Below are 13,020 nucleotides of genomic sequence, written 5' to 3'. Positions count from 1 at the left end.
GTGTGTGTGTGTGTGTGTGTGTGTGTGTTGGGGCAGGGAGGTGTTACTGCCAGCTTACTAAGATTGTATATACTCCACAGTCAAGCTTTTCTAAGCAACTCCTCCAAACCTTTTTGGGTGGAGTCTTGAAAATGGTCACTGTGATTATCTAATAGTTGTAGAGTGCTGAGAACAAACGTGAAAATCTTGAGAACCACGGGCCTGAATAGCCATGGTCCAACTTCTGTGCCTGGCATTCAGTGCTGCAAATGACCTGAATAATGTACTGTCTGGCAATAAGTCATCACTTCGCCCTGCGTTCTCTCCTTTCTGCAGCTTTACTTTTATCAGAAACCGAGGATTGCCTCTTCTTTGCTTATCTAAATCCCACTTCTCTTTCAAGGCCAGTCTCAAGTAGCTTATCTTCCATGAAGAATTCCCAGAAGGCTTCAACTGTGGTGGTTCCCTTTTCCCCTGGGCTCATAGGCCTTATCACTTATACCACTTCTGCCACTATCCATCAGCTATTCATCAACTACCATTTGTGCTTCTGTGTTGTCCTTTGGTGGGATTTAACTGGCGTCATTTTCGTTCACTTCTCATGCAGGTACAGGTCACCCCCTTAACCGAGACCTGGGGAGCCTGGGAAGCATGCCTTGGAAATTTTGTATTATCAGCATTAATTAATCAGGTCTGATGTCCATGGCAGGGGTTATGAAGCTTGTATTGGTTAACTGATCATCAGACAGTTATCTGCGGACAGTGAGTAGGTCTTGATATTCTTTTATAGCTCATTGGTTCTGCACTTAGCCAGGAACAGAGCTGGTTCTTACCTCAGTATGAGCAGATACATCGTGACCCAGTGGACCCACAGAAACACACAGTCGTGCTTCTCATTCTCACCATTTAGTGGGCCATGTGCCCTGCACTGTGGTAGGTACTCCACACCTATTCATTTAATTAATCCTCATGGTTGAATTCTTTAACTAAAAAACTAACTTTTTTGGTAGATGCTGTTATTTACATTTTACACATGGTGAAGGGGCTCAGAAGGTTTGAATAACCCACCCAAGGCCTCATGGTCAGTCAGGGTGGAACTTGTCTGAGTAACTCTCAAGATAGATCTCTTATCACCACTTTCCACTCTACTGGAAATCTATTGCATGCAGGCCATCCTGCACTTTTAGCTTCCAGTTCTCCACTCTTACAACTAACTGATTTGCCATAGGTTCTATGTTAACATCTTTCATGGCTGAGTCATGTTTTTAGACATCTTGAACTTCATAGTTAGCCACTTAGAATTGTCAAACATAGCCTCCATGGGAGGTAAGTTCTCATTAATTGTAAGTGGAGGGGTGTTGGGGAGTTATAGTAAATGTCCAGAATATCACAGGAAAGAAATTCTGCCAGTAGTAAGAGAAGGAAACACTTTGTCCTCCACCACTCCTACCACAGACACACACACACGCACATACACACACACACGCACATACACACACATATGCACATACACACACACCTCATATCCTTGGAAGCAGTAAGTAATCGAGTTTTATATTCAGTAAAGTGCAATTAGATTTTCTTTACTCACTTTTAATGCTATGTTAACATTTACTGATACAATGAAGAAACAGCTTACATCTGTTGAGTTAATTCCTGATTCAAATGTGGATTTCTTTATGTTATATTGTGATTGGACTGTAGTTTGTAGCTAAGGAGTTTACACATTAGCTAAGGATAGAAAAATATTTCAGCTCCTTCAGTTGGGTGTGCCAACTCATTCAGCTGTTCCAGAAAGGATGGAAGGAGGAATTGTTTAAAAATGACAGCATGGGGTGAATTCTGGCATCAGGTGTCAGAGATGCTATTCTTGGTTGTGCTTCTGGATTGCTAATTTAAAGTGAGTGATTTTCCCTCAGTGTCTTCATCTGGGTAGTGAAGAAATGGTCCATGATGATATTTTTTTAAACAACATTTGGGTTTCCATGATCTCCTTTTGACATTCTCAAGTTAACACTGTCTTAAGATTTCAGACATCTGACCCACCTCTAAAGGCTTGATGGAGTGATTTGAACCATCAGAGAAATCAAGCTTATTTCGTCTTCCTCATTTCTTTTTATTAGTCTGGGTTAAAACAGTCATTCTCAAATGTGTGTGCATCAGGACTCACCTGGGAGCAGGTAAACATAATGCTCTTTGGCCAGTTGGAGAACGAATCTGTAAGGGAAAGTCTCAGGAATCAGCATTTTCAAAGAGCTTCTCAGGAAACCACAAAGCACACTAGTGATTAAGGACCTCTGGTCACACCATTCACCAGCTCAGAGGCAGTTCATTCAAAATTTGCTCATGACTGCTTGATCATAAGGTTAATAGATTTCATAAATAAAAATACAGGATGCCCAGTTAAATTTGAATTCTTGATAAACAGCGTTTTTTTTGTTGTTGTTGTTTGTTTGTTTGTTTGGTTTTGCAAACATATGTCCTATGCTCTGTTTGTATCTTATTTTATTTTACCTGGCAACTTTTCATGCTATAGAAATTCAAGGCGGTCTTGCTTCTTTCACAACTGTCAATACTGAGAGGTCAGAAAGGATCCTGATACAGAAAGAGGTGTATGGAGGCTTTGGTTCTGCCTGTTAACTTGTATCTTGATCCTTTTGAGGAGTATTATATTAGAAAGAAATTTGAAGATGCCTTTTTTATCTTTTATTCATTTTTGTGCTTTTATGCTGCATTTTGCCAGTGTTGCATTCATTGTCATTTCTTAAATAAATTGAAGGGTTTTTTAGAGTGCAAAGGAATTTAGCCACATGGCTCCTATTAATCCATCACTTCATGTGGAAATTTGTTCCAAGGCCTCTCATGTGGGTACAACCACCTTCTCCTAAATTACAGAGCTCTATTTTGATGCGAGGCTTATGAGGAACCTAAGACCTCCCTGTTGACCAATTTGTTGTCTTCCCCAAATAGTTATTCTTCAAAATGGAATATTTTCCACTGTCACTGAATTGAATCTCTTTGCTCTCCTTTGGAAAAAATTTACCCAGGACATAACTGGGTACAGTAGTCAACAAAGGCATTGGCCATCATTCAAGAGGAGACCAGATCATTGCCAACAGCACTAAGATTCGTTTCCACTGAAATTGATCTCTGGGTACCTCTCACCTGATTATAGACTGACTCAGCAAGAAAGGCCTGTAGTCATTGGGTAAGCAAATATTTTCTCTTTGGCTTTTATTTAATAAAGTTCTCAGACGTGATTTTCTATGCACTTAGTGGGTACACTTGTCTTGTGAATGTGGCAGATACTAGCACAGAGCCTGTAATAGGTGGTTGTGATTGCCAAGGAAATAGTTCAGCTGGCTGGACCCAACCTTATCATCACCCTGAAGGGTGTTGATTCCCAACCTTTGCTCCTGGGCTTTTGCCATCTCACTGAGATCTCAAAACCTAGACCCAGATCATCCCACATGGTCCTCGTGTGAGAAACAGTCCCAATGTTATACTGTAGGTAAATATTGAATGTGTATATCTGATACCTCTGGGTGCCTTAGAGTGGAGTATGGGTGGGTGGAGCAAGGGACTTTGTGACTTACAACCCCATATCTAATTTTCTGGAGCCGATGACAATTTGATTAAGGTCTTACATAAATATTTCTTCAAACTCAAACAATATCTACTAGTACCTCCGTCTCCTCCTCAAAACATTGTTTTAGAATGGATTAAGGGCTGGGGCGCCTGGGTGGCTCAGTTGGTTAAGCGACTGCCTTCAGCTCAGGTCATGATCCCGGAGTCCCGGGATCGAGTCCCACGTCAGGCTCCCTGCTCAGCAGGGAGTCTGCTTCTCCCTCTGACCCTCCTCCCTCTCATGCTTTCTGTCTCTCATTCTCTCTCTCGCAAATAAAATCTTAAAAAAAAAAAAAAAAAATTAAATAAAAAAAGAATGGATTAAGGGCTTCTGCAGCTCAAGAAAGAAAAGATGGGTGTCCCCAAATTGACTCACCATTTTTGTAAGTACAGGTTAGGTTGGAACTAGGGAAATGAGATGGTTCTCTGCTTTGGAACAGGCACGTGGGCCTCCCCAGTAGGGATCCCATGCAAAGGGCAGCTAACTGGATTATGGGAGAGGAACAGTTTGGATTCCGAGACCCCTAACCAGCACTGCCTACAGCAAGTATTGAAAACCCTGCCTCTGACTGTCCTTCTCCCTGTGGGGCAAAGGACTGTTGCAGGTGCCAAGCATAGCTGCATGCCCAGCCCCGGTGAGTGTGTGCACAAGGGAGACAGAATGGGACCTGTCTTTGTTTCACCTAAGCCACCTTCTAGCCCTGCTTCCACTGCTCAGCACTTTCATTTCCTCGTGTCAGATTGTCCATCTGTAAAGAGGTGATAATACTACCTACTTGGCTGAGCTATCCAGAAAATTAAAGCAAATCATACATGTTAAGTGATCAGCGCAATGTCTAGAGACACATAGCTTTTAAGGAGTTCAGTAAACCTAATCCCCTCTTGCCTGTAAAACTCCATTAGTGAGGGTATATTCTAGCATTGGAAAGAGCGCTTATTGCACTAACTCTTTAAGAGGTGATGCACGGCCTTGTTTATTTATCCTCTGCACTTTCTCTGATTACTGATCTACCATTGGGTTCACTGGTGACCAGTCTTAAGCTAAAACGGTCTTCCTTTCCTTACAATTTGTGCTGTTACTTGAAATTCTGGCCGTCAGGGGCAGCCTCAGAAACTCATGACCAAAACCGTAGTTTTTTGGGTTTCTTTGAGATTCACTGCTATTTTAATTACATGTGTTTTCTTATTTTCCTTTCAGGACAAGAGCTATGTATTTTCATCACCATGGTTATCTTCTGATGCTTTAAAGTATTTGGCTGTTTTCCTCTATTTGAGCATAGAGGCAGGATGCTGTACTTTGAAAGTATTTACTGTCTCCCAAGAGTAGACAGAGTGACTTACATTTATAAAGTGCTAAAACATTATCATTGTTTTGTGTTTGGCGCTTGCAAACTCAGAACTTTACATGTTGTTAAGAGCTTTCAACACCTTCTTTTCCTCCTTTGAAAAATAATCAGCATATTGCCTCTAGCATTCTTTCAAGGAAAGCCAAAGATTGTGTGTTCCAATTTCTGAGAATCTAATCCCTAAAGCAATGGCAGTAAAAACTGCTTGTACCTTTTGGGGCTAAGTTAACAATCCATTTGTCTTTTTGTTATCAAACTCATTCAGATTTACAGCTCTCCATATTAAAACCAGTTGCTTGCTTGATGGTGGTTATATTCTATTGCAGTGGAGGAAGGGCCTTATAGACATACCTCGAAGGCATTCCAGATCCCCAAGAGCATGGATCTACTAGCTCAGAAGGCAGCAAACATTCTGATGGCCAATCCCAATCCTTGACCTGAAAGTCATAAAATGAGCATGTGGTTTGTATTTCTGTTCAGAAAAAGTGAAAAGCCAGCTCTGCCTATGATCTTAAATGTTGTTATACCTTTAAATATAGCTCAGGACATTTGCCAGGAAACTGTTAAAAACAAAATGGAAATTCAAATCTCACTATAAATAAGGAGTGATTTGTAATGCATCGTCCTTGCATTTTTCATTTTGGGTTGGCAAATCGGAAACCCGTGGGATTCCATTGTGGGTGACCCATTTAAATAATTTTTCAAAGGCTACCAATTCTTATAATTCTGATGTCTACGTTTGCTGTTGGAGTAGAAAACTCCAAAGCTGAATCGATTTTTTGAAATTATTTTTATATTTTGTCTGTATATGTAAAAAATGGAGGAGAGGAAGTGAAATGATTCATTTGAAATGACGTATGAATCCATTTTCTCCTGAAGTGCTCTTACCGAATTCCTGTTGACATTCAGGAGAGTTGAGTGCATCACGAAGAGGAGAATTCTAGTCACAAGCCCACTGTTGCTGCCATTAAAAAGGAGGTGCATGGGATTTTTATTAATTCCCTGCATCCATGCTCCCCTTCGATATTCTGCTTTCTAGGCAGTATGCTCTTCATTAGTCAGCTGGTTAGCCTCTGAAGACCAGGCCCTGCCTTCAATATATGTGTTCTACTTCCTTTACTGTCAATAGGACTTGAGCGAGAAGGTCAAAGACAGACTTGCTAATGGCAATCACTGCCTTTGGAGAGAGTCTGTCAAGTTCTGAGTTGAGGAAGAAAGTTTTTTTTTGTTTTGTTTTGTTTTGTTTTTTTAAAGATTTTATTTATTTATTTGAGACAGAGAGAATGAGAGAGAGAGAGCACATGAGAGGGGGGAGGGTCAGAGGCAGAAGCAGGCTCCCCGCCGAGCAGGGAGCCAGATGCGGGACTCGATCCCAGGACTCCAGGATCATGACCTGAGCCGAAGGCAGTCGCTTAACCAACTGAGGCACCCAGGCGCCCAGGAAGAAAGTTTTTATTATTGCCTGGAATGCTGCCTTTTATGTTGTCACCGTGTACAAAAGGATACCCAGTCTTTTTTTTTTTTTTTAATACATCCACACTCCCCCCTCCCCCCGCCATTTCTATGTGTAACCATTCAGAAAGTTGCAGCTTTTGTGACTTGTGCCGGCATGAAAATCACAGGTGCCCTGTTAACTAGGCAGTGTAAAAGCATATTGCAAACATTATCATCAGATCAGAACATCTTTATAAGTCTATAAGCATTTTGAATAATAATGGCAGCAGTAACAATGATAACTGACGGATGATAAACCCAGGCCGAGATGGCTAAGTGGCTGTTTTTGAGAAGTCACCTTGTAAATCAGAGGCAGAGCGGCAAGAAGGATGCTTTGGCCGGACTCGCAGGCAGACCTTTCTAGCCCTGACACCAGCAGGAATAGATGCCACCGCAGAGTAGGGCAGATGAGAATCGGGGAATGTGACATGCCTTTGTAAGGAACTGCTTGGTTATTTCACATGTTTACTCTTATGTAGCTCAATGTAGGAACATTCTCTTGCAAAAAAAAAAGAGTCTGGCTTCAACTTATAGACATGGACAAAGTCACAGAAGGGATGCTCAAGAGTCACAAAAGATGCTGTATTGCAGAGTAAAATACTCCTGTCTTACCATGGTTAAAGGGGCAAATCAAGTCTCATTGAAATCTCGATGGCTGGCCCTGCTTTTTAAACCCAGACTAGCACTCAAAAACCTGCAACCCTCTTACAAACCTTGGAAGTTACAAATTTCTGCGCAGCAGTAACACATCCCTCCCAGTCGAAACCTTGTATCTTCTGATCCTTCCGGCAGCCTGGTAGAAACCAGCTTTTGGAAAACACTTTGAATTCTTTTTTTTTTTTTTTTTTTTTGAGATGACTGACATCTGCAGTGAATCTCCACTCCTCTTCTACTCTCCCCTAAGCATGAGGTCCTTCTTCCAGCTGGCCCCGATGGATCTCATGCTCCCCTTCCTCCCAGAGCTGTCTTTGAAGTACAGTGGCTGGTGGGCGTGGGGGGCCAGAGGGGAGGAGTGGGAGCCAGCTGAAGTTCATGCTGCTTGGTGGGATTACAGGTTTCTCCTTCTCTCTCTCTTTTAATATATATATTTACTTTTATTTTGAAATGTATGCCTTCTCTCGGCTAAAGTAAGAGAGAGTTGGTCTGGTTTTAAAGAATACCCCCAGAGCCGTCTTGTTTATGCATAGTTGACTGTGACAAGCAGCTGCCCCCAAAGTCATCAGTGCCAGGATTTGGAAATTGGACGTAGGCCCCTTTTACTTAGGCATAGGTTATTTGGGGGGTGGACAAGGGCTGAGAGGTGTCAGAAAATTTATAAATGCATCCTGACGCTCTCTCTTCCCCAATATCTCGTTTTCCAGCTACCCGGAGAAAATTATTTTACCTCTCAGAACCTCAGTATTCCTTATCTATAAAGTGGAAATCAAACGCTTAGCTCAGAGGGCTGTTTTGAAGGCTAAGGGACACAGTCTTTTAAAGCCCTTTACGTAGTTTCTGGTTTCTTTTAACAGCTTAAGTACCTGAATCCTTTGTCATTATCAGGACCATGTTTATAGTGCGGCATATTTTTACTGAAAATGTATGGGGATCTAGAGGGCAGGAATTGACAGGGTCTTCCTTAAAAGCAACACCATTGGAATAATAATGAATACCCTTATGAATCTATATGCCAATAGTCCAGACGAGGAGGGGGTGGTCATCCAATGCCCAGGCTGTTGGAATTTCCTAAAATAAGTATTTTTCAAAAGGGGGTGCCTGGGTCATTTGTAGATTTGTCATTGAACTCTCAGCAGTCTGGTTTGGGTTGTCTCAATTTTGTCACTCAGATTTGCATCTTGTCTTTCTTTCTGTTTTTAGTTGTTTGGATTTCTCCCAAAGTATTTGTGGCTAAAATTCCTTTTGGACTCTGAGGCTGCCTTTTTTTACATAAGCCTTGGATTGGAATCAATAGAATGTCAAGATGCCGGGCACATTCAGCCTAATAGCAGGTGGGTGTCTGCTGGACAGTGTGCCTGATTTGCCTGACAGTAGCAAATTTAGGCCAGAATTAATGAGCCAGAGAAGGTGCTGTTAGTGTTGCAGGATTTTTGCAGAGTTTTCAGAAGACATTTTGTTTTCTCCTTCTAATGGGATCATGTTTGCTCAAGACATTTGTGTTCACGTCTACATCTGTGCGTGTGTGTGTTGTGTGTATATGTTTACTGTGACATAGAGCTGATTTATGATTCGGAAATAACCTTGACACACACACCTAAAAATTGGGCTCGTAAACCTCAATAGAGTTGAGTTTAAGTTAACAGTTTGTCTCGGACTGTTTAATGTTCAAGGAGAAGAAAACACTCAAATGCTGAGTGAACCCCCGAGGTTTTTGTTTACACTTATCAGGACACATTGCTGTTGTATGAAGAACAATGTCAGAAAACAGCGGGTCAGCAGAAGGGAGGTCCTCTGGGTTAAGGGAATGGAGTTATAGCCAGAGACTACTGTGTTTCTCTTGCTTCTGCTGTGTAAAAGAGGTTTAACATTGAGAAAACCACCTGCCTTTTGACTTTCTTTTCCTCTGGGTCTTTACTTATGTATCAAGGAGTCAAAAAAGACTAAATATGGAAATGCAAGTTAGGTAGCTGGTGTACATCATAGCTACCCCCTCAGTGGTGGCTTTCTAGCTCATCCACAGAGAGAGAAGAACACAGCGATGGTTCTGGTTTCTTCCCTGCTTATATTTTAGTTGGTCTTTTTGTTTTTCTTACTCTGTGTCTTGCAACAGGCTTTCTCTTCTTTCAGCTTTGGATTTCAAATAGAAACTCAACTCTAGAACCTATGCTTTCTAATCCTTGACCAGGAATGCCCTTTAAATTCCTGTGACCTCCCACAGCGAGATGATATTAAACATCCTGATCTAGATTTTGGCAGAGGATGAATAAAATGGAAATGAGGCTTATGCAAATTAGCTTCCCATTTGTTTGGAGATGGTCTGGGGCAACAGCAGTCATGGAGTATTCCAGGATTCTAGAACAGAGCAAGTGATGCTCTGAATGACAAGCCCGCGGCTTCACATGGCTCATTCCAGGATGCCCATTACCCCAGAGAAGACTGGCCTCTATATTTAGTGGTCAAAGAAAGGAAAACAATAGTTTGACAGTGCCACTGAGTCCCAGTTTAAACAGTTTAGAAAATTCTACCACGTCTCCATTTCTCAGAACAAATTGATGGTTGTTCCCTTCCTTTGGTTCAAAGCCCTCGTCCTCATGGACATTCATAGTGATGAGTGCAGTAATGTTAGCATTGGAGATTGATCCAGGATGAAGACTTCCATTTTCTTCTGGAATAAAAGGTTGAATTCTCCCTTTGCAATGATGATAAAGTTTGTTTTATGGTATCAATTATTTTTAAATTTATAGAAATCGATTTCAATAATACAGTTATTAATATTTATTCAGGAAAAAGGTGTGCATATTTATGGGGATCATGAAGATGGTGCCCAAAGTTCCTTTGCCATATTTCATTGGAATGAAAAAAAATCATCCAGTATTTGGGGTCATTTTGCAGGGTTATTTCTTCATATTATGCTATCCACAATTAGGACGTCTGACAAAAATGATTCTGTCATTTCACTTCAACTTGGGTCGTAGACTTTGAAGGGATGAAGCCTTGGCTGTGGAAGACATCTGTACCTGTGAGCGTGGCTATAATCTGGCATTAATTTTTGTTTCCCTACAGTGAAGGACATGGTTTTCTTTTTGTGGAGTTCGAATTTACCCTGTTTTTTGTTTGTTTGTTTGTTTGTTTGTTTTTTACTTGGAGTGTCGGCAAATGGAGAAGTATCATCCATCATTGCAGTCTATTCATGGAAAGAACACAGGCTTTGGTGGAAGAACTAATTTTAAATATTTATTTGATGATTATTTTTCTGAATCTCTAAACTGTACATAAGAAGTCCTTCTGGGAGGCACCTGGGTGGTGCAGTTGGTTAAGTGTCATGATCTCAGGGTCCTAGGATAGAGTACTGCATCGGGCTCCCTGCTCAGCGGAGAGTCTGCTTCTCCTCTCCCTTTGCCCCTCACCCGCGCTCATGCTCTCTCTCTTTCAAATGAATAAAATCTTTAAAAAAAAAAAAAATAAGAAGCCCTTCTGGAATATTCTTAGGAAGTTTAAATGAGAGGATATTCATAGGGAACAGCACCTCTAACAATGGAAGATATTTAGTTCCGACAGCTACCACCCCATATCCTGTGTGATATACCAGGCTTAAGGTATGCCCAGGTCCTGCTCTTAGATGTGCAAGCTGGTGGTAAGGCAAAATGAATGGGGTTTTGATATCATTCTATTCAATAGTTAGATGAGCATTTGTTTGATGTGATATGTCCTTACAGTTATATGATGTGTGTGTATGTGACTGTGTGGAAGTGAGAGAGGACAGGGAACAGGGGGTGATGGTGTGTTTTGACTTAGGAACCCCTACGAAAGTGGTAGAAAGCTTGAGTCGGGGAAACTAAGGGAGAAGTAGAAATGATTTGCTCAATTATTCTTGGGAATCTTTTTCAGCCCCACTCATTGATTTTCATTTGTTCTTAGTGTTTGTTTGCGACAGTAGAACAAAGTGGTTAAGAAATCTAGAATCAGGCCAATCTGGGTTGGAATTCTGGCATTTATTAGTATTTATCTTGAGTCCGTGACTTATCCACTGTGGGCTCAGTTTCTTCATCGGTATAATGGGAATAACTAGAGAACCAACTCTATAATGCTTTTGCATAGATTAGATGAAGACATCTGAAGTGAGGTGTCTGGCACATAGTTAGGCACTGAATAAATAAATCATAGCTACTGTTGTTGTAACATTACTATGATGTGTATGATGGGGATAATAGTACGATCATATGCAGTTATTATGAGGATTACATGAGATCTTCATGCATTGATTTGTCCTGCAAAGAAAGTGCTCAGGAAAGTCTAGCCATTTTTATTATTAACTCAGGATGAAAGCACCTAATTTTGAGAGATGCTAAGTAGTGGCTGTGGAAAAGAACACTGTTTTAAAGGGTCCTGGATATGTTAGATATATTTTACTTGTTTAATATATTTCTATGATATTCTGTGTAATTTTTTTTCAGGAAAAAAAGTGCACATTGTTTCACTGCACAACTTTGGAGGTTAAAGCTAAGCTTCCTGCACAAGCCCCTCTCGTGACTTATCGAAAATAGAAAGCCATCTGAAAGAAAAGAACCTGCAGAAAATTCCCGTGTGAGGAGTGAGATTGTTCTTGTGAAGGGTTAGGGCTCTAGCACGTATGCAGAAAACCCTTGAAAGATAATCTCCACAAGATGCTGAAAATTACTTGGTGGGGCCGGGGGCGGGGGGTGGGGGGCGTTGGCTGGGGAGACCGACCCTGAAGGAAAGACTGCCTCTCCCAATAATTTCCAAAAATAAATACTTGAGGGACATTTGTTTGTGTATGATGAATTAAATTTTATTCATATAATGTTTATACTATGCTATAATACTTAAAGAAGCAGAGGTAATGAGAAAAAAATATATAGGAGGTCCACACATTTTGTTAAATGGGAAAGTAAGGAAACACTTTTAACTCTTTCAGAATCCTTGCTTTTGGTGAGCTGGAATGGGCAGATTTCCCAAATAGTAGCAATCAAGGAATTAATCCATTGAGTGACTGATGGGCAGTCTTTCCCATGATCAGAATTCAAATGTGGGTTAAAGCAATGAATTTTGAGAGCAGAGCACTCCCATTTTGGCAGCAGTTACTGGAAGCTCTAGATACACCCTGAAGAAGACAGTGGATGCCATAGGGAGAAGCTCTAAGCCCGTCCCAGAACTCCTCCTGCATGAAGTCAGGATCAGACTCCCCGTCTGCTTAAGGGGTATTTCTTCAAGGCATTGTGCAAAGAAGAAAATATCCCTTCCTTTATATAACATGAGCGCTGCATTTTGACTACAGTGCTCTGGAGAGAGCAAAAGCTGAAACCTCCTGAAAAATCAAGGACAGAAGGAAGAGGAAGCGGGACTTTCTTAGGCTAGTCAGAATCTGACAATGGACAGATGGATGTTTTAAGAATAGACAGTGATTGGAGCTATTTTTTTTTTTGGTATTGATTGGCTCCTGCGGTGCACTGGACTGTTTTTATCCCTGCACTAGGATTTATTTATTTATTCCTCCGAGAATAAGGGCTCCCCCTGTTCCCTGGAAGCTGTGAGCTTCCAATCTAGGGAAGCCTCCACAGTGAAATTACTCTCTTGTCTTAACCTCTCTGTTTAAGCACCTGTGAACTAGGGCTCCTTAGCTACCTGCCTTACAAAATGCAAGCGTTGATTAGTGTTTGCACAAGACTAGGAAATGTCTTTTATGAATGGGATGTGCTCACACCAGGCTGTACAGTGTTGACCGGGGGCATTGCGCCTGTTATTGTTCAAATAATTAGCAGAAGAAATGACATGGAAAAGAAACACTGGAAAAACGTGAGGTAATGGTGTCTTCATTCTGTACTTGTGTAAAGCGGTCGACATTGAGTGCCTAGGTTGGGTGACTGGACGCAGTCGGACTTGGCGGTTCTTCCTTCGC

General features: G+C 41.3%; 1 protein-coding gene across 4 annotated transcripts in view; it reads left to right on the top strand.

Annotated features, from left to right (window-relative positions):
- FLRT2 (fibronectin leucine rich transmembrane protein 2) overlaps positions 1-13,020 on the top strand; it is a 92,472-nt gene that overhangs the window by 39,519 nt on the left and 39,933 nt on the right. Inside the window, exons 1-2 of one of the 4 annotated variants that reach the window (XM_034993075.1) lie at positions 2,655-3,187; positions 8,304-8,434. The exons of 2 other annotated variants lie outside the window; for them this stretch is intronic. The gene's annotated coding sequence lies outside the window, so the exon portion shown is untranslated. Of the gene's footprint in view, positions 1-2,654; positions 3,188-6,491; positions 8,435-13,020 lie in introns of those variants that run through there. One more of the 4 variants, XM_034993074.1, reaches the window with a different exon arrangement.

The sequence above is a fragment of the Mirounga leonina genome, unplaced genomic scaffold (assembly GCF_011800145.1).
Source record: "Mirounga leonina isolate KUSES-001 unplaced genomic scaffold, KU_Mleo_1.0 Mir_82, whole genome shotgun sequence".
Classification (NCBI taxonomy): Eukaryota; Metazoa; Chordata; class Mammalia; order Carnivora; family Phocidae; genus Mirounga; species Mirounga leonina.
The sequence above is the reverse complement of the archived record's forward strand: the minus strand, read 5'-3'. Positions and strand labels throughout refer to the sequence as shown.